Here is a 20,842-nt window from a genome sequence, read left to right as displayed (position 1 = left end):
GTAACGTGAGCAGCAATAGCATCTAGGGAGGGAAAGAAGACGGGTCAATCAGGATCAGTGGTTTAACACGCTAAGAATCCCTTCTGGGAATTGCTAGGGGAATTAAAGCAAACTGAGTAGGAAATCAACAGTTTTTTGCCTTCCTCCAAAACGCTTCACAGGTTAGTGTCTGACTGCAAGCGGCCATCGTAGGGTTCACAACCATATTTACTTCCAATGTAGCTCTTTCTCTTCTATGGGGTTTGGTCGAAAACTGCAAGCTACGGTGCTTGCATGCTACATGGGCCTTTACAAAGAATGGAGCGGCATGTTTTATCTACAATGACCCTTACAGGAGGATACCTCAATCTCTCATTTGTGTTGGACAGCCAGCGTGGTGTAGTGGTTAAGAGCAGGTGCACTCTAATCTGGAGAACCGGGTTTGATTCCCTGTTCTGCCACTTGAGCTGTGGAGGCTTGTCTGGTGAACCAGATTAGCTTGTGCATTCCAACACATGCCAGCTGTGTGACCTTGGGCTAGTTACAGTTCTTCGGAGCTCTCTCAGCCCCACCCACCTTACAGGGTGTTTGTTGTGGGGGGGGGGGGGGAAGGGAAAGGAGATTTTAAGCCCCTTTGAATCTCGTTTCAGGAGAGAAAGGGGGATATAAATCCAAACTCTTCTTCTTCTACTACTCTTCTTACGGGGGTTGGTGTACAGAGACTGCACTGAGCATTCATTTGGAAGGAGTACGCACCGCAGTTTCCACCACTGTGATGCTGGGTTTACCCCAGGAGTCAACAGGGCCTCTAGTAGGAATAATACTGTCCGGGGTACTTATTAACTTCATAGACCAGAACGCTCCTGGTCTTAGGAGCAAGTTGACGCAGAAGAACCAGTCCTTCACTCTTTCTCTTTTTCTTTCTGTCTAAGCATTATATCCAGAGAGGGGGGGGGGGAAGGAGGAGGAGGAGGAGGGAAGGAGGACAACTACTACTACTACTACTACTACTACTACTACTACTACTACTACTACTAGAACTTCAGGCAATTCTTTCATGAGAGAGACTGTAAAAATCTCCGGGTCACTCTGCCAGCCTGTTGACCTCCGGCCAGCCTGTTGACCTCCCAGCCTGGCGCCCATTCTTACCTCACCCATATCAAAGATTTCATCCCCCACCCACCTCATATTCTTATTTCTGCTTGTCTTCATTTGTTGGCATCCTTGACACAGCCTTTCTGCAGCAATCTGGTTGAAAGTTGATCCAGGCAGCCAACTGACAGTAGCTTTTAAAAAGAACACTTGTAAATGTTTGTATTCAGTTACTATAAATGTAGGACTTTCTGGTTGATGACAGCTCGGCGAGGGTGTTTGAAACTCTTGCAGGAGAAGTTCTGACACCAGGTTTCCTGTGTGGGATGTGTCGATGTGTAATTTGTGTGTGTGTTTTGTTTGTTCGAAGCAAAAACGTCCAAGCTGCTTTGTTTTCCCCAAAGTGCTCATTAAAAATAAAGAAAGCCCTATTTATTGCAGTGCGAACTGGATGAAATATCCTCCCGTAAGGATATCGTAGAAAATATACAACATAGTATTTAGTGTATTTTCTTCCTTTGTGTGGAGCTTGGTTGACAAGCGCATCAAATTCTTTTGAGTATTGCAAACAGAATCAAACAGGTTTTTACATATGTTCAGTTTTTACCGAATCTGTGAAATGTAGCATTAGGTGCAGAATTCATTTTCCCAGAGGGTGGAAAGTCTGTGTTTGGTGCCTCTTGTAGTCCTGAAAGCTGTGAGGTTGGTCGGATAAAATGGGGAATGGGGGTGGGATTTCTTTCACCTGCAAGGTTTGGGGACTCGTTTCTCCTTTATTCTCTGTGACTTCAGATGAAGCAATTGATGCCAAGTCTGGTTCTGAAAATTTCATCTGCTCCTTTTATCAACAGCTCCCAGGATAAATCCACTTCTTGTTTCTCTTTCCTTACGCATGAGTAGCCCATTCATCGTTACTATCCTTTTTCACACATAACCACTACCTCCCAGAAGGACGTGGAGGTATTCCTAACATGCTCGCTACTGATTTCCCTCCTTTCTAGATTTCTATGCCAGTTCTGGGTTGCCAACTGGTCTGGAGAAAAATGTCCTATCTCTTTTAATAGATGCTTAATGAATGCCATTTGCTTGGTGATGTTATTTATTTTATTATTATTATTTATTTAATTTGTATACCGCCCGATCCCCGAAGGGCTCCTGATGTTATTCACCTCAGTTCTTTTTGTTGATTTTTTAAAAGTGCTTGTACTTATATATAAGGCTATACCAATTTCCCCTCAGTACTTGGGAGTGCCCCTCCCCCCAAAAGGTGCTGGTGCAACCAGAGGCGTAGCTAGGAAAAATGGAGCCCAGGGCAAAATTTGAGTTTTGCACACACCCCCAATATGGGCGTCCACCCTCCCCCACCACGACCAAACAACTTTTTATGTATCAGGTCATCTCAAAGTCACCATCATGTTATAGAACATGCCCCAACACACAAATCTGAACACACCCAGGGCTCCCTAGTTTAAACAACATTGAAAGTGATGCTATTTTTTGAAGGGGGGGTCCACCCTGAAACAGCATCACTTATGATGTTGTTTAGAGAGCCCAGATTATCCTTTTAAATCCACCTTAAAGGGGGAATCTGGGCTCCCTAGTTTAAACAACATTGATAGTGATGCTGTTTCAGGGTAGTCCCCCCCTTCCCGCCCCAACAGCATCACTTCCAATGTTGGTTGTTGTGGGTTTTCCAGGCTATATGGCCCTGGTCTGGTAGATCTTGTTCCTAACATTTCGCCTGCATCTGTGGCTGGCATCTTCAGAGGTATATCACAGAGAGAAGTCTGTTACACACTGTGTCCCGACTTCTCTCAGTGAGTCCAGACTTTTCTTTGCAAACTTTCAAGGTAACCCATAACCCAATAATACAAACTCACTGCTCTGTTTCTTGGAAGCATGTCACACCATGTATTGTTGAAGGACCAGACCTGGATGGCCCAGCCTAGCCTGATCTCATTAGATCTCAGAAGCTAAGCAGGGTTAGGAGGGAAATCAGAAGCTAAGCATAGTGAATTTCAGGGTCACTATGCAGAGGTAAGCAGTGGCAGAACCACTTCTGTTAGTCTCTTGCCTTGGAAATCCTAAGAGGTCACCATGAGTCAGCTATGACTTGATGGCACTCTGCACACATATTGTTGAAGGAAAACAGCAGCTGACCTTTAAGTCAGCGATGCGAAGAATCTGGGAAGAAGGAAGGTGTAAAATTGAAAGGGGCAGCTGCTGAGTATGCGTGTATCTCCAGCACAGCAAGAGATGCTTCAGCAAATAGCTGTTAGCAGATAAAGCATTAAAGAGGCTGCAGAGGGCATCCATGAAGGAGCTAGAAAATATTGTTAAGAAGAAGAAGAGAAGAAGAGTTTGGATTTATATCCCCCCTTTCTCTCCTGTAAGGAGACTCAAAGGGGCTTACAATCTCCTTGCCCTTCCCCCCTCACAACAAACACCCTGTGAGGTAGGTGGGGCTGAGAGAGCTCCAAAGATGGCTGAACTAAATGCCCAAAAGGTTCCCCAGGTTGGTGTTGTTGTGGGAGGGTGCACGGAGAAGCTAATCAAAGAGCTCTCCACGAAGCCTGCAAGTGGCAGAGCAGGGAATCAAAGCCGGTTCCTCCAGATTAGAATGCACCTGCTCTTAACCACTATGCCACTATGCAAAAGCAATAATGGAGACAGTATTTTACTGAGGATGGGTGCCAGAAGACAGGGAATGTGGCCACAACATCGATTCTGTGTTTCTTCTTCCCTGTCATCAGAAGAAACACTTCAACCCTCCAGGTCTTTGCTTACAGATAAATTCACCCAACCAGCCATATATTGTGATGATGTGATCTGCCAGGTGTTTTACAGCCTCTTTCTTTGTACAGGCGGAAAATTTTGGGTGGGTGGGGAACATTGTGGACTACCTTCAGTTGGGTGCTGCTCGTGCCAGATAGCCCCAGGGCGTGCCTTTGCTTTGAAGTAGCCACTGCCGAGAGCCTTGTGTCAGGTAGCGATCACGTAGGTGGTCGTGGTAAGGTTGCGTGCCCACGTGATTGACGAAAGAAAAGACTGTGTGCATTGAAAACTGGAGTATCAATGAGAATAGCAGACTAGAACTGTTCTTGTCTATGTGGAGAGAATTTTGGGGAGAGAATTCTGTTGCGCGTGCCCCTTCCTGCAACTGGCATGTTGTACCCCAGGCACAGCAAGGGCTTCAACTGGAGGAAAGAGTCTGGCACTTTGCATTGCAAAGTGCTGATGGCCTTCACACATCTATTCAGCTTGCTCTTATGGAAGCACATCATCACGTGTAGAAATGTAGTAGAAAAAAGGGTACACAAGAAGGAGAAGGAGAACAAGAAGAACAAGAAGAAGAGTTGGATGTATATCCCCCCCTTTCTCTCCTATCAGTTGGCTCGAAGGGGCTGACAATCTCTTGAGACTCAAAGGGGCTGACGAGAAAGTTACAGAACCAGCAGACCCAAGAAAACAAAGTAGATATAGACAAGACACCAAATATGATATTGTTTTCACATTGAGGTCCACTTGAAAGACTAAGCAGGTCTGCTCCAAATCTATTCAGTGGAACTTGCTCCCAGCACTCCTCCCCCTCCCCTCCCTCCACTAGGCTGGGTGGGCCAGGTCCAGATGCCAGGCCCCCTTCCCTCCTATTCCCTGCATGCCACCCCTCACTCCATCCCCTCTCTTGCATGCCACCCCCTCCCCTCCCTCCACTAGGCTGGGTGGGCCAGGTCCAGATGCTGCCCCCCCTTGCATGCCACCCCTCCCCCTTCCCTAGGGTGGGTGGGCCAGGTCCAGATGCCAGGCCCCCCTTCTATCCCCTCCCTTGCATGCCACCCCTCATTCTCTCCCTTCCCTTGCATGCCACCCCTCCCTGTTATTAGCGTGGCACTAATTATTAGCAAAGTGTTATTAGCGTGGCACTAATAAATATGTCCACTGTGTAAGCGCAACACAAATTCCAGTTGTGTGTTCTTGTGAGTGGAACCTGTGCGGATGCATATTTAACTTGAAGTGCCTTTTCTGCTTTGCTCTTCGAGAAAGAGGGAGGAAGAGAGAGAGCTGCCAATAAGGAAATGGTGTCTGAAAGCTCAAAAGAGTGGAAAGTGTACAGAGCCAAGAGAGGCCACTGGGGTAAACAAAGTCTGATTGGACACCAAGACAGCCCAAAGGATTTTGGAAGGAAGTTTGGAAAGTCACCCCCGGTACTTCCATGTATACAAATGAGTCCCCTGAGCCTGGGCCAAACTTGCTGACAGTACTCTGAGTGGCGCTGGTATTTTGCATGCAACTGGAATATCATTAATCATTATTAGAATGCAGGATTTTAAGGCCAAGTGGTCTGTTGCATGCGGGGGGGGGTGGGGGGGTGGGGTAGAGGACAAGAGGTATTTAAAGAGACCAGGGAAGCTTCAGTCAGAATTACAGGGGACGCAAAACAGCCAGGATGCATCCCCATCTCAGAAATTTAGGTATACTCATACCTGGTATAATTCCAGTGATTTTGGTCTGATTCAGACATTCATGTTTCCAGAGGAGGAAGAGGAGTAGTAGTAGTAGTAGTAGTAGTAGTAGTAGTAGTAGTAGTAGTAGTTTGGATTTATATCCCCCCTTTCTCTCCTGTAAGGAGACTCAAAGGGGCTGACAATCTTCTTTCCCTCCCCACAACAAACACCGTGGGGCTGAGAGAGCGCCGAAGAACTGGTACTAGCCCAAGGTCACCCAGCTGCCATGCGTTGGAGTGCACAAGCTAATCTGGTTCACCAGATAATCTGGCTCGATGACACCAACATGAAGTGATCCACTTGCATGTATGAACGTAGTTATTGCACGTACCAGGTTCGTGGACCCACACGTTAGTTTAGCGCAGTGATTTTCCATGGGGTGAGTTCCAAAATACACCCGGCCCTGCTGCAACCTTACGTTTACTTCATAACGTATAAATTGTAGCCTAAGAGCTCATTCACATGTGAATTAAATAGGGCCGCGAACAGATCAGGACAATCAATGTCCTACATCATTTTGTGATCATAAAAAACAGATCCCCCCCCCCATCGTAAAGTTGGAGTTTTAAAAAAAATAAACGTTAGCCCCCCGTTATTGTCACTGAACTGCATGTTGCTGGGTTGCAGCATACCTCATATCCTGTAAGGACAGGAAGTGGCCTTATACTTTGTCAGACCTTTGGTCCCTTGGAGTTAGTGTTGTCCGTTCAGTCTGGCAGTGACTTCCCAGGATTTTAGGCTGAGGCCTTTCTCATCTCCTACTGACTTGTCCTTTTAATTGGAGATGCCTGGGGATTCAACCTGGGCCTTTCTGTATGCCAAACAGATGTTTTACCACTGAACTACAGTCCCTCCTAGGTAGAGGAAGGGGCTTGTATGACACCAAGAGAGTTCCCCGATGACCATTTCCTACCCTCTTAGTCGCAGTCTCTTATGCTTCCAGGTATGAAACAGTGAACCGAGAATTATCTCATTGGCCTTGGCAGATCCATGTGCTTTCTTTGCTGTCGTCCCCTTTAGGCAAAATAACAGGGCTAGGCAGCAATTGAGATGTCTTTGGGCAGCAATTCCTTCACCCCACAGGCATGCATGAAGCAAGCACCCATAGGAGGAAGAAGAAAACTTTTTGCCTTCGTTCTGCTCCCTGGAGCAAGATCCCTTAACCTGTGCTCAGTTCCACCTCCAGGGACTTCCCGAATGCTGGCATTGTATCATGCTGCTGCCCTTTGAAAAAGCTCAAAATAATTTTTTTCCTTTCTTTCTCAAGAGCAGCTATGTTCCCAAGCAAATGTAAACTGGTGATGAAAGCTAAGAGGAATGTCTGTTGGCCCACAGGAAATTTCCTGTGCAGGAAGAGATCTTTGGAACTTCCTGTGTAGAGATGCACGACCACAGCTGCAGTTAACTGGGTGGAGGGCAGGGAACGAAGGAGAGGGAAGGAAAGGTGGTTATCAGCTGTCTGCCATCTCCCAAACACAACACGAGCTACACAATTCTCTTTTTTTTCCCCCCTCAGTGCTAAGGGCCAAGTGTTCAATCAAAGTCACAGGCTTGTGCTAGATATTGCAGGAAGTGAGAAACCTGGTTCCAAGCCATAACTGGATCATTCTCGCTGTGGAAAAGCTCAGAACTTTGTTACTACCATAAAGAAGATTTGGACTTTCAGGCCACTTCTGATTCATTAGAAATGTGTTGCCTTTTAAGGTTCTATATTGTCCTATAAGAGAGAGGCTGCTGAAACAAGAACCGTTTTTATAAAAGACTGCAAAGAAGAATGAGAGCCGGTGTAGTTTAGAGCAATGAATTTTAATCTGGAGAACCGGGTTTGAGTTCCTGCTCCTCCACACGAACAGCAGAATAATCCACTTTCAGTCCACTTTCAATGCACTTTGTAGCTGTGCGAGTAGCGAAATCCACTTGGAAACAGTTGTGAAAATGGATTGAAAGTGCATTATTCTGCATGTGCAGAAGGCCTTCATCTGCCCCCCACCCACCCTAGAATGTGTGGCAAGGTTTGGCTGGCCATCCTCTGATCTAATGAGTTAAAGCAATCATGCTTTTTAGATGCCCCATCAAAATAATTTAAACACTGTTTTTGCTTTCTGCTCGCAGTTTTGGTTACGCTACGGAACTCCTAGTTTGCCTGATAAGCACTTCCGTACAGGAAATTTCCTACGACAGAAAATTCTGGGGAAACTTCCTGTCAGTCAGAATGCTGGCGGGGACAGATAATACCGGCTTTCTAAACCCCAAACCGCAGCAGCTACGGAAGAGGCCAGCATTCTTTACTCCTTTCCGGGATTGTGGGAGGAAAGAGCAGAAACCCTGCAGTCTGGATGGGTGTAAAGCCAACAGGACAGATTAGGGCTGGGGAGAGCTCTTTTTGAAGACACGCTGTCTCCTTTTTGAAAATGTTGGCTTTTGTAGACTTTGAGTGTTTTCGGATATCCCAGCATTACAGACTGGCTGATGCAGTAAATCATTTGCTGTGGGCTCCTAGTAGAGGAGAATAGTGTAGGATACCAGATGTTAACAGCTCACTTTGACTCTGTTTCAGTATTGATGCCAGTCATGGGCTGCCCTCTGAGGACTGCTACAGTCTGGGTAAAACAGACGACTCCCTGTGCTCAGAATTCTCATGTTCTGCAGCTTCTGTAATTTTGAGAGATGCTACAGCCCCCCACTGTCGTAGCCCAGACCCCCCCCCCAGCAGAAGTCAAGACAGCAGTCCGGTACTTTACTGTTTATTTAGTCCAAGGCAAGGATCCACACAAGCAAAGGCTCGCTCGTCCCAAAACAACGTTGCTGCCACACTGCAGCCCTGTTCCTACAGCCTTATATACAGAATGGCCTTCCCAGTAATTTCCAACCTCTCCCAACTGAGCTCCCTTAGCCTGGCTCCTTGAAGGGACTTCCTGTTTCTCTTTGCTTGCTCTAAAGCTGCCAGCCTGCTGTTGCGCCTCCGCTCCTGTAGGTGGCTTTGCAGCTGCCTTCGTCATTGTTCCCGGGGTTCAGGTGACCCCGGGGCAGTGGTGGGATTCAGCCAGTTCGCACCAGTTCAGGTGAACTGGTTGCTAAAAGGGGCCGGCTGCTCTGAGGCGCCAAAAGCCCTGTCCTTCCCTCTCCCAGGGGAGGGGGAACAAGGATGCTTTGGAGGGGAACGAGGAGGGGTTCAGAGCCCCGGAGCAGCTGGCTGCTCTGTGGCACCAAAAGCAAACCGGCATCTATATCATTAGAATCCCACCACTGCCCTGGGGATTCAGCAGCTGATAGGCTGTCCCCTGATTGAACAATTGAATACTGGGAAAGGACAGAGCTTAGATCTGGCAGTAGCTTTGGGGTTGCTTGAGCCCCTGGCCCTGATCCTGTGCCCACTACTGCAGGCTCAGGCTTTAAGTGGCGTAGTGGCTAAGAGCAGGTGCACTCTGATCTGGAGGAACCGGGTTTGATTCTCCGCTGTGCCGCTTGAGTTGTGGAGGCTTATCTGGGGAATTCAGATTAGCCTGTGCACTCCAACACATGCCAGCTGGGTGAAGTTGGGCTAGTCACAGTTTTTCGGAGCTCTCTCAGCCCCACCCACCTCACAGGGTGTTTGTTGTGAGGGGGAAAGGGCAAGGAGATTGTAAGCCCCTTTGAGTCTCCTATAGGAGAGAAAGGGGGGATATAAATCCAAACTCCTCCTCCTCCTCCTCCTCCTCTTCCTCTTCTTCTTCTTCCTCTTCTTCTTCCTCTTCCTCTTCCTCTTCTTCTTCTTCTTCTTCTTCTTCTTCTTCTTCTTCTTCTTCTTCTTCTTCTTCTTCTTCTTCTTCTTCTTCTTCTTCTTCTTCTTCTTCTTCTTCTTCTTCTTCTTCTTCTTCTTCTTCTTCTTCTTCTTCTTCTTCCTCCGCCACCGCCACCGCCTGAGTTGACTGGACCTCTGATGGCCCAGCCATAGCCTCCTCTACTCTAGACTCCATATCTGAGGATTCTGCCATGCTATGGGTCCCTGATGGCTCAGCCACAACCTTTTTCGTTTGGCTTCACTGGGGTCACTTGCCTTGTGCAGACTCACTATCTGAGGCTTCTGCTTTGGTGCACAGAGACCTGACACCCACCGACTCTGGGTTTGGGCACTGGGCTAAAAGATCCCCAACTTTCTACTTTTTAATCCATACTTCTCTGGAGAAATGCCGGGTCTCGGTCCTGCTGCAGTTCTGCAGATTAAACCGCAGCAATTGTTTACGTGGAAAAACAGTATTAGGAACGGCTTGTATTTTTAGCCGCCTTTAATATAATCGAGCAGACAGGAATAAGAGCCAGGACTGCTGAGAGCCAGTTTGGAATAGAGGCACCAGCCAATTAAACGCTCAGCGCAGCAAGGTTTAAGCACCGTTTTTGCTCAGGAAATATCCACCTTTCCCACACATTTTTTTGGTTACTTGGAATTCTTAAAACATTTGCCTTGGCGGAAAATTGCTATCGCTGTGCATTTAACTTGCAGTATTGCAGAGTTAATTGTTTTTTTTAACTTTCCAGATATAACATTTATCGGGGAACAGTGGCCTCTGATCATGGTGCTGACAAGGGCTAAATTGTATGGGCTGCATCCCCCCATGTTTTGGCCTCCGTGGGTATTGCCTGTGGTTTCTTGTGCAGGGAGTCCATCCCCATAAGAGTCTGTCTGTCTGTCTGTCTGTCTGTCTCTCTCTCTCTCTCTCTCTCCCCCTCCCCCTCCCTCTCCCTCTCTCTCCCTCTCCCTCTCTCTCCCTCCCCTCCCTCCCTCTCTCTCTCCCCCTCTCCCTCTCTCTCTCCCCCTCCCCCTCTCTCCCCTCCCCCTCCCCCCCTCTCTCCCCCCTCCCCCTCCCCCTCCCTCTCTTGTGGGACCCCCAGTTTCCTCCTGAGTTCATGCTCTAATTAATTCATTGCCTTTAATTAACCAAGAAGTGATTATGGTGATTTTTTTTTCACATTAAAAAATTCCCAGTACTGTGCTGTTGAGTTCACATTAAACGTGTTTGTTTGTTTAACTTCATCCGCACTCTGCCTTTCTCAGGCAGATTATAGGTCTTGGGATACTTGTCAAGTATCCAATATCCTGTGCAAAAGGCAGCCTGATTTTTTCGTTTGGCTTCACTGGGGTCACTTGCCTCGTGCAGGGCGGTCCCCTGAAACGCGGGCAGCAGGCAGGGCTGCTGCTACATGTTGGTGACTCTTACCCCGTGCAAGGTAGGCATGAACCGCTGGCCCCAGCCCTGCATGCCTTGAGACATGTGCAAAGTGCTGTGAGCCAGTAGCCCCTGCTCTGTGCAAGCCAGGTGTGAGCTGCTGCTGCTGCATCCCAGGAGCCTATAGTTGTATAAAGAGAGCCAGCATGGTGCAGTGGTTAAGAGCAGGTGGATTGTAATCTGGAGAACTGGGTTTGATTCCCCACTCCTCCACCTGAGTGGCAGAGGCTTTTCTTGTAAACCAGTTTTGTTTCTGTGCTCCTACATTCCTGCTGGGTGACCTTGGGCTAGTCACAGTTATTAGGAACTCTTTCAGCTCCACCTACCTCACAAGGTGTCTGTTGTGGGGAGGAAGGGAAAGGAGCTTGTAAGTCACTTTGAGTCTCCTTTCAAGAGAGAAAGGTGGGGTATAAATCCAAACTCTTCCTCCTCCTCCTCCTCCTCCTCTTCTACTGTTCCTCCCTCTTTCCCCTCCTTATGAGAGGTTCAGGGGGCTGGACCCTTTCCCAGGGCCAGCCTTCCTCTCAGTCCAGCTGCATTTTTTGATACTGTGGGAATCCCTTAGCAGGGATAGAAGATTAAGGAGGAACCACAAGGTCTGTCTCCTTCTCCTTCTTGGTCATCGGAACAGATGACTTGTGGGTATACACACACTGGGCACTGTGTAACAGACTTCTCTCTGTGATACACCTCTGAAGATGTCAGCCACAGATGCAGGCAAAACGTTAGGAACAAGATCTACCAGACCACGGCCAACACAGCCCCGAAAACCCATAATAACCATTCCCTGATTAAAATTGTAGAGACTCGACAGGGGAAGGCAAACTAGATTTAGCTTGGAGTTCCCCAGATTTTGTTGTTTTTGCATCTGAAATACGTGACCGCAGTGAACAGTATTTGGTCCATCGGCTGACCCAAGTGTGTGTGTGAGTGAGAAAGAGAGGGGACAAATGTCAGGCCTAGATTACTGATGCTTTTTGTAACAAGGAGATTTTCTCAATTCCTGCCTTCTCCAAACATAAAGAAAATCCCAGCAAAAGAAGATAAAAATGTAGATAGGCGAAGGGCTTGTCAGTTAGGCAAAGTTATGCATTGCAACCAAAATATTTTAATATTTGCTAACCCTTTGCAAACATGAGCTGCGTATTCCTGTTTAGCGATTCGAGCGCCGGTGTGCCCGGCGTTTGAGTCAAAAGGCGATTCAAAAGGCAGATCCCAAATTATTAAATATCGAACGAAAAAAAATTCAATCCTCGGTTTTAGACGAGGCGCTCGAACTCCTAATTTTAACAGCTAAAATAAACTACCAACACTCATCTTTTTGCTCCATGGGATGGTTAGAGATAGTCCAACTGGACTCTTTTTTTCCTGTGGTTTTTCCAGCCCCGCTGTGAAAACAATTGAAAATCTCTCTTTTCTTTTAAGCACCAGTAGAGATGTTCCCTGAATCCCAAATCAAACATAGATCTTCAAAGTGCTGCCAGTATTTTTTATAAGGCTACGTTTCTTTTGAAGAGTTCTGAGACCGTCGCTGTTTTTAGTTCATAGGTCTGTTGAGACCTGCCTCCCGAGCCTTGGTCTCTCTTCCACTGTCTGAAGAGGTGGAGCAGGCAACAATTAGAGAGAGAGAAGTAATTTTCCATGGAGGCACCTCATCTTTGGAGTTCCTTCCCCCCTCGTGGTTCGCCTGGGGCCTATCATATCTTTTAGGCACCAGACCCAAACATTTCTTTTTACCCAGACTTTAACTGTGGGGTTTTCTCTCTTTTTAGCTGTTTTATAATCTGCTTTATGAATATCTTTATGCTGTTTTTATATCCATGATTTTATGACGCTTTCGTCTGGAAGCCACATGGAGCAGATCTCGAGAGAGGTAGTGTGAAAATGTCCTAAATAAAAAAATGGATGCCTTGGAGAACATGTTGTTAAGTCCTGCTTACTTCCCAGGGCTTCGGGACTTGGAGAGCACAGATGACTTGTAGATGTCAGCAGTGTGATGCGGCGGCCAAGAAAGCCAATGCGATTCTGGGCTGTTTCAGTAGGAGTATAGTGTCTAGGATGTGATTGTACCTCTCTATTCTGCATTGGTTAGACCTCACCTGGAATATCGTGTACAGTTCTGAGCACCACAGTTCAAGAAGGATATTGACAAGCTGGAACGGGTCCAGAGGAGGGCAACCAAAATGGGAAAAGGTCTGGAATCCATGCCCTACGAGGAGAGACTTAGGGAGCTGGGTATGTTTAGTTTGGTGAAGAGAAAGTGAAGAGGTGACATGATAGCCATGTTTAGATATTTGAAGGGATGTCATGTTGGTGAGGGAGCAAGCTTGTTTTCTGCTGCTTCAGAGACTAGGACCAGGAGTAATGGGTTCAAGGTGAAGGAAAAGAGATTCCACCTAAACATCAGGAAAAACTTCCTGACAGTAAGGGCTGTTCGACAGTGGAATGCACTACCTTGAAGTGTGGTGGAGTCTTCTCCTTTGGAGGTTTTTCAAGAGAGGCTGGATGGCCATCTGTCAGGAGTGCTTTGATTGCATGTCCCTGCATTGCTGGGGGTTGGACTTGATGGCCCTTGGGGTCTCTTCCAACTCTATGATTCTATGATATCTGGGTTTGTTTGCAAGAATGAAGATCCAGAAGACGAGAGTAACTAGACACTTGTCAAGGGAGTGCTGGTCTGTAAACAGTGCCAATTTCCCACAACCTTGACAGCCTGCCTGCTTGCCCACCTCCCTTAAATGCTTCTTGCCAGGAATATCAGACCTACAAGCATAAACTGACCATCTGTCAAGCAAGAAGTTTGAGCAGGCAGACTCCAGAGAACCACGGGCTCTCTTCGCTGTGCGCAGCCAAACTGCAGGGCTGATGCCGTACTCGGTGCTAGTCAACTGTTCATCACAGCTCCATTTACGTTAGTTAGGTTCATCTTTTCTTGTAGATTCACCTGGAAAGGTTTTTAAATGTTAATTTCTCACTGGGCAAAGTTTAAAGGTTACTTGCTAGTTTCCTTGTATTAACACCTCATGAAACATTTATTCATCTTTGGCAATAAGCGATTCCCTGGCTAGTATGCCTCCGCTGCTGGTGCACTGCAAGAAATCTGCAGTATGGTTGACGCCCCCTCCCTCACAAATGAGGGAGACCGCTGCATTTCTGGATGATTTACCGTTCTGGCTGTGCTTTGTCTTTTTTTGGAGCAGAGGATACTTTCATTTCTCTTCATGGGGTGTGATTGTCTCATCTGAGTTCACCTCGCTCAGAGGGCTTTGAATGATCAACGGGCACGGTCAGAACAGTGACTCATGCAGAAACACTGGGGGTTGGCCTCTCTGAGAGCAGGTAACGCTTGTTCCTTCACAATCTAAAGCTCTTCTGCTTTGTATGTGAAGCATGACTCCAACAAATTCTGAAGATAGCCTCAGCTGTCGGAAAATTAGGAAACTATTATGCAAAGAGATGCATTTAGCATTGGTCTAATGCAGGGGTGTCAAATTCACGGCCCTCCAGATGTTCATGAACTACAATTCCCATCAGTCCCTCCCAATATGAGCATTGGCTATATTGGCTAGGGCTGATGGGAATTGTAGTTCATTAACATCTGGAGGGCCGCGAATTTGACACCTGTGGTCTAATGTGAACAGCAGCAGGAAAGCGTTTGGTCTTTGACCATTACCCATAACATTCCACACGGAGGGAAAAAGAAGAATTTTAAGTATGTGCTATGGGATGAAGTCGTTACGAGCGACGCAAGGAATAGGCGAGACGCAGCGATATCATCCGGTGGAGAGAAGCCAGTGGCGATATAGCGTGATCCGTGGATCTGGCTACTCTGCCAAGCTGGCGGTCCCTGGCACCTTTTATTAGGGTTTTTGGGAAGGCGGGAGAGCGGGAGAATGTTGCACAATACATGAATCATAGGGGCTGCGTACGTGCGAGAGGAAACGTTCCTGTCTGGGCCTAATCCATACCTGGGGGTATGCACCTTTTGTCCCTTTGTCCAGGACATCTTGTGACCCGTGAGTCACGGGGGTCTTGTGACCGGTGAGGGTGCTTCCCCAGAGGGCAACAGATGGCGCAGGCATTCCTGTGCTCTGTCTGAAGCTCTGCCGGGTTCACTGGCTCACTCCAACATCGGGATATCTGGGAGACCCAGTGTTAGGACTTGAACCTTGAAACAGATGCTGTAGCGTTCATCAGCAACTTTTATTGATAGGCATCGAAGTACCCAGCTGGACAAAGCCCATTCTGGAGAATGTGGCTTTGGCTACCCATTTTATCCTGATGTTAATTTCCCCTCCTTTTTCCCCAAGGAATGTGAGAAAGAGTTAGTTTGGAACTGAGGTGCCCCAAGATCGGTGATAGATAGAGATAAAGCCACCTGGCCTCCTACCCCCATGGGACAGTGGAAACAACCCTGTTTCCCATGAGACTAAAGTGTCAGGGGAAAGCCTAGTTATCTACCTGGCATGTGAAGCCATAAAGCGAAGATCAAGGAAAGAATGCCCCCAAATAGGAGCGATAACATATAGCAGGCTGGCTACCTATATCTTGTAGCAGTTACATTGGGTTACGAATGCATCTCAATCACCAGATACCATTTTCCTGACACCCAGTGTGGTTTAGTGATTAAGAGTATTGGACCAGTATCTGGGAGACCTGGTTTTGAATCCCCACTTGTGTCACGGAAGCTCTCTGGGTGATGTTTGGCTGGTCATACTGTCTCAGCCCGACCTACTTCACAGGGTTGTTGTGAAGATAAATAGAGGAGAATGATGAAATCCGCTGTAGGTCCTCATTGGGGAGGAAGGCAGGGTATAAATTAAATAAATATGCTATTTTTTATTTATATACTATGGGCTTTTTGCATGCTTACAGAAAGGATATCATAACAGATGTTTTACGATAATGATCTGATTAGAGTGTGCTTTTATTATCAGCTTCTGAAAGAAAGAAAAATCAAAATCTGATATTAAAAATGTTCTGTCATGTACTGTCAAATTGACCGTGAACTTGAGATTTGGAGTAAATCATATGTGACGTATGATGCCCATATAAATACTGGTGCTCCTTTGCATTTCGTTGCTATTAGATCAATTCAATAGGTGAACTTTCTGCAGCAATCCAGCTTTTTCTGTGTCACACAGCTTGCTGAGCCTGTAGACCAGTGTTTCCCAACCTTTTCGAGGTCAGGGTACCCTTGACCTCACTCTTCATATCTCACGGTACCCCTGCCGCCACCCTCCACCTTCCCCTCCCATTGCCCCTGCTTGCCACACCCCCCACCTTCCCCTCCCAGGGTGAAGGGTAGCACTCGGGGGGGGGGGTGGCTGCTGACCTTGCGGCAGGCCCTGCCCCATGGGCCAGCTCCATGTCCTTGCTGGCGCCGGTGGGAGACACCACAAAAATGAGGGGTGGTGGTGGTAGTGTTGCCGCGGTACCCCTGGGACATGCTCACGGCACCCCAGGGTACCAGGGAACCCTGGTTGAGAATGGCTGCTGTAGACTATATCTGTCCCCTGGTGGCCTACCAAATTTTAACAGAGGTGTGGTAACCTCTGTTAAATATGGATACCTTCTGCTTTCATGATATCTGACTTTCTCACTCTTTGTATTTTGTTTGTAAGGTGTGTGATTTGTTAATGCATGGGGGTATGTACCCCACGGCCTTAAGCCCTTTCTGGCATCTGTTTTATTAAAGGAGGAGGAGGAGGAGGAGTTTGGATTTATATCCCCCCTTTCTCTCCTGTAGGAGACTCAACGGGGCTTACAAACTTTCCCTTCCTCCCTCACAACAAACACCCTGTGAGGTAGGTGGGGCTGAGAGAGTTCAGAAGAACTGTGACTAGCCCAAGGTCACCCAACTGGCATGTGTGGGAGTGCACAGGTTAATCTGAATTCCCCAGATAAGGCTCCACAGCTCAAGTGGCAGAGCAGGGAATCAAACCCGGTTCCTCCAGATTAGAGTACACTTGCTCTTTAACCACTACGCCACTGCTGCTCTGACTGTTGGGGAGGGCAGTTTGTGTGACTTTATTTCCAGCCCCCAGATTCCTACCAGGAGAACAAAACATCGCCTAGACCAGGGGTAGGGAACCTGCGGCTCTCCAGATGTTCAGGAACTACAATTCCCATCAGCCTCTGTCAGCATGGCCAATTGGCCATGCTGGTAGGGGCTGATGGGAATTGTAGTTCCTGAACATCTGGAGAGCCGCAGGTTCCCTACCCCTGGCCTAGACCTAAAGAAGTTATCAATCCTTCTTAGCTACTGCGGGAAAATGAACCTTGCAAGCTTCCATTGTGGTTAATTCATGGCTCCTGAGGGCCAAAAAGATCAAAGAGTAATATGAGTCTGTTTTCGTCACTCTTCCAAGTAGTAAACGTCTTTGCCATTTCCTCCTTCCTTATTTGCTGGGCTCTCTCTTTCATTTCCCCATTCTTATGCTTGGTTTCTGGCTCAAAGTGTGAGCTGGGAAGCCCTCGGTCTAAATGTCATCTCACGCCGTGCCCCGGGGGAAGCTCCTCGTTCCTCAGCCTCAGTGACCCATCTCGTATGGGGTTGTCAAATACAGGTTGCATGGGGTGTGTGACAGGCCCCTTCCTCAAAGAATGTACAGATGAAGAGTTAACAGACCAAGTAACGGAAGGCAAAAGAGAAGGAAGCATTAAAAGAGACCAAGACCATTTTTGCACTGCACAGTTACACCGGGGTTGAGCTGGGATCATATATTTCTGGGCTGTTTTATCCCGGTTTCTGTGTATGGACGGTTCCCCGCTTCTGCCCAGGAGCAGAGTTAGTAACGCTCCAGTTTGCTCCGCACAACCCGGACTTCTGTATTTGCTTCAGAAGCATTTCTGAGCATACCCAGTGTCCCGTGTTCTGATTGGCTGTTGCTTTTGAGTGGCAGCTTGAATGGATGTCAGGCGAGGAGATCAGCCGGCTGAGCAGGTCCTGTTCCTGACTGTCTTTTGCATGGCACAGGCATACGCAACGTCACACCAGGATTTAAAAAAAGAACCTCCAGACTGGCAATTTTTGAAAATCCCGGGCTAAGGTAAATATTGCGAGGGGACACCGGGGCAGACCCTGTGCAGCTTTGGAAGCTGTGCAGAATTCTCAGCTGCACAGGGATATTTTCCGTGCTCACCTCGGACTATATTGACCATGTAAAAATTGCCCAAATTAGCCGGTTGTCATCAGTGTCTAGGGGAGAGTAGAAGCCGCAGAATAAGTTGAAGTCAGGGGGACATGGAGGAATTAAATGAGGTCAATTGGGTAGTCATTTCCCCCCCCCCCCCCCAGTTCTCCCTGGCACACTCACTGAAATTTCCCTCCACCCCATATGCATTAATGAGAATCTTTCTTGTGGGGCCGACTGTGTGCTGTTTGAGAGTTAGTTACCTCTCTGTTCTGCCGATTGGTTTTCTCTTGTGCTGTTCAAACACTGAGGAACTGTCGAAATCAGATAAATAATTATGGGGTATAAGACTGTATGTGATTCATTCAATTTCTGGTTGTCATAAAATCTCTGATCAGTAAGGTTTTTAAAAGTGAATAAAAACCATTGCCTCTGTATTTAGAAGGGTATCTCCATTCATTCATTTGTTCTAAAAAGTTTTTTATTTGTTCTAAACATTTATGTCCCATACTTCAACCCTTACTGTCAACTGAGTAGAGGGCTCACAGTTATGTAAAGGGAAAATGAAATAAAGACTAAAAAATGTATATTTAAAATCACATCAATAAGAACACTCATAAAAATCAACAGTTTTATACCCAAATTAAATAAATGAATGAATGAATGAATGTTTTAGGCTTCTGCACCAGGCACACCTCTTCTAGAGGAGAGTTCCACAAGCAGATCACCACCACAGAGAAGGTCCTGTCAGGCCGCAGTAGGAACATGTTGGAGTATGCTAACCCTTGAATTAAACCACTGTTTGGAGTCCTAGTTTGCAGGCCAAAGTACCAAGGATATCATGCGGTTCTGACATAATGGCAAACAGTGTTTTACCTCAGAAGCAGCAATAATTAAATTAGCTGCTTCCATAGAAAAGCCCGAGGGAACGTGCAAGGAAGCCACAGGTGAATTCATGTGGTCGCAAACCGTAGTTTGCTATGGGTGAATTCATGTGGTCACAAACCTTAGTTTGCAATTACAACTGAACAGTGCCATTGTTGTTACTTGGGTAGTGTGTTCTGTTATCTAGTTAGTTCCTGCAAATTACTTCTTTTGTGAGCAGAAACCACTACGTCTCAGCCATTCTTCGTTCATGGAAGCAACCACTTATGACCGGTCTTTCCCAGTGATTACATGGCTCACCCAAGTAGACAACTGAGGTGCACGGTTATTTGCAGGAGCTGACGGCATGTCTGAACCAGCTCGAAAGCTCCTGACCTAGACTGCAATCCAGAGAGCTTCTTTAGGTCTGAGGTCTTGTGCTATTTTAATGAGATTCTCAAAACACTTTTTTTTTCTTTCGCAGCTGTGATATGGCAAGCTGTTTTTAAACCCTTAGCCCAGCTTCAAGCGCCATTTGCTTGGTAGCCTGAATAGGGGTCCAGTGTTCAACACCACAATTCAATTTGAAGACCCTGCAGACACCCAGAACTTTAAATCTTAGCCAGAAAGAGTTTTTGGTGCCTGAGGCAGAAAATCCATACAGAGAATTACAATCCTCCAGGGTGGTAGAATATAATAATCAAAATTCTAATGGACAATTTCCTGCCCTCAGAGTCGGCCCTATGAGTCTGACTGCCTTACTGTACCTCATGGACAGTGGTGTATCTACCTAGGGACAAGGGGTACCCCTTGTCCCCGGGCGCCACTCTTCTGGTCACCTGGGGGGTGCAGAATCGGCCCCCCACATGACCAGGAAGTCCTGTTGCCTCATCATTTTCACGTGCTTCGACCCTTTCCCTGCCAGTCAAGGCGTGCAAAAACGAGGCAGCAGGACTTCCTGTTGCCTCCAAGTGCCCTCATTCCCACCCTGGGAGCCCAGCCGGCAGAGGAAGTCTGGAGGGGGAGGTAGGCACCCTAGACCTTGCCCATGTCCATGGTGACATGGGCAGGGTTGAGGGCAGTGGGGGGTGGAGCCTGGGGCATCAGGGGTGGAGCTGGGGTGGGGGGTGGAGCCTGGGGGCATCCTGGAGACAATTTGTCTCCGGGCCCTGTTTACCCCTGGTACGCCTCTGCTCATGGAACAGAAGCTGCCACAGATTCCATCTCTGGACTTTTCTTGGCCTATTTTGGTCTGAGAATGCCTTTTATTAGGAACATCCAAAATAGCACCCACACTTTTGAAATCTCCAGAACTTTTTTTTCAGGTTTGATATTGAAGAAAACAAAATAGCCAAGAAGGGTGAGGAGGAATATGGGTGCCATGTTGAAGGACTCTGGTCTGTGCCAATCAGGTCTGCATCCTACACAAAATGCAAAGGACAGGGTCTGGGCCAAAAGCACTGTTTTCTCTCCCTTCTGTGTTTGGTTTTTCAATATGCCTAACAAAGAGTTCTGCGGAACTCCTAAACTTGCACACTTTGTTGTGGTGCTTTGGTTTGGTCTTAGAAAATGACAGCAGATGGCTGTTGGGCAGGGATTACGCTGCAGTCTGTCTGTTTTGGCCTGGAAATGACACTTCATGCAGCTGGTGAAACGGGTTCTTGTGTATGAAACTGGTGTCACAATTAATTTGACTGTCTTCACAATGCCTCGGAACTATGATGTTTTTGCTGCGCTGTATAAAAGGGTCCAACGATATGATAGGATACGTTGTGTGGGAGAGCTAATGATGAGACTTTCTAATATGAGAGAAGCAGGCAGTTTTGCCTCGTCCTGTTTGACTGGTAGAAACGTTCCCTGCAAAGCTGTCAACTCCAGCAAGGAAAATACACATGTTATATCTGTCTCCCCACCACCAGTGCAGAGACTCATAATGTCTGGAGCAGTGGTGGGATCCAAAAATTTTAGCAACAGGTTCCCATGGTGGTGGGATTCAAACTGTGGCGTAGCGCCAATGGGGCTGAGCGGGGCACGATGGGGGCGTGGCCAAGCATTCCAGGGG

The 20,842-nt window shown here is 47.3% G+C and overlaps 1 protein-coding gene and 1 pseudogene across 1 annotated transcript in view; both read left to right on the top strand.

Moving 5' to 3' along the window:
• Positions 1 to 20,842, top strand: part of ETV6 (ETS variant transcription factor 6) — a 98,069-nt gene that overhangs the window by 36,868 nt on the left and 40,359 nt on the right. The window lies entirely within an intron of this gene.
• On the top strand, positions 11,087 to 11,184 carry LOC125443918 (annotated as a pseudogene).

Source organism: Sphaerodactylus townsendi, linkage group LG14 (genome assembly GCF_021028975.2).
Source record: "Sphaerodactylus townsendi isolate TG3544 linkage group LG14, MPM_Stown_v2.3, whole genome shotgun sequence".
Taxonomy (NCBI): Eukaryota; Metazoa; Chordata; class Lepidosauria; order Squamata; family Sphaerodactylidae; genus Sphaerodactylus; species Sphaerodactylus townsendi.
Note: the sequence above shows the minus strand (reverse complement) of the source record. Positions and strands in the feature narration are given on the sequence as shown.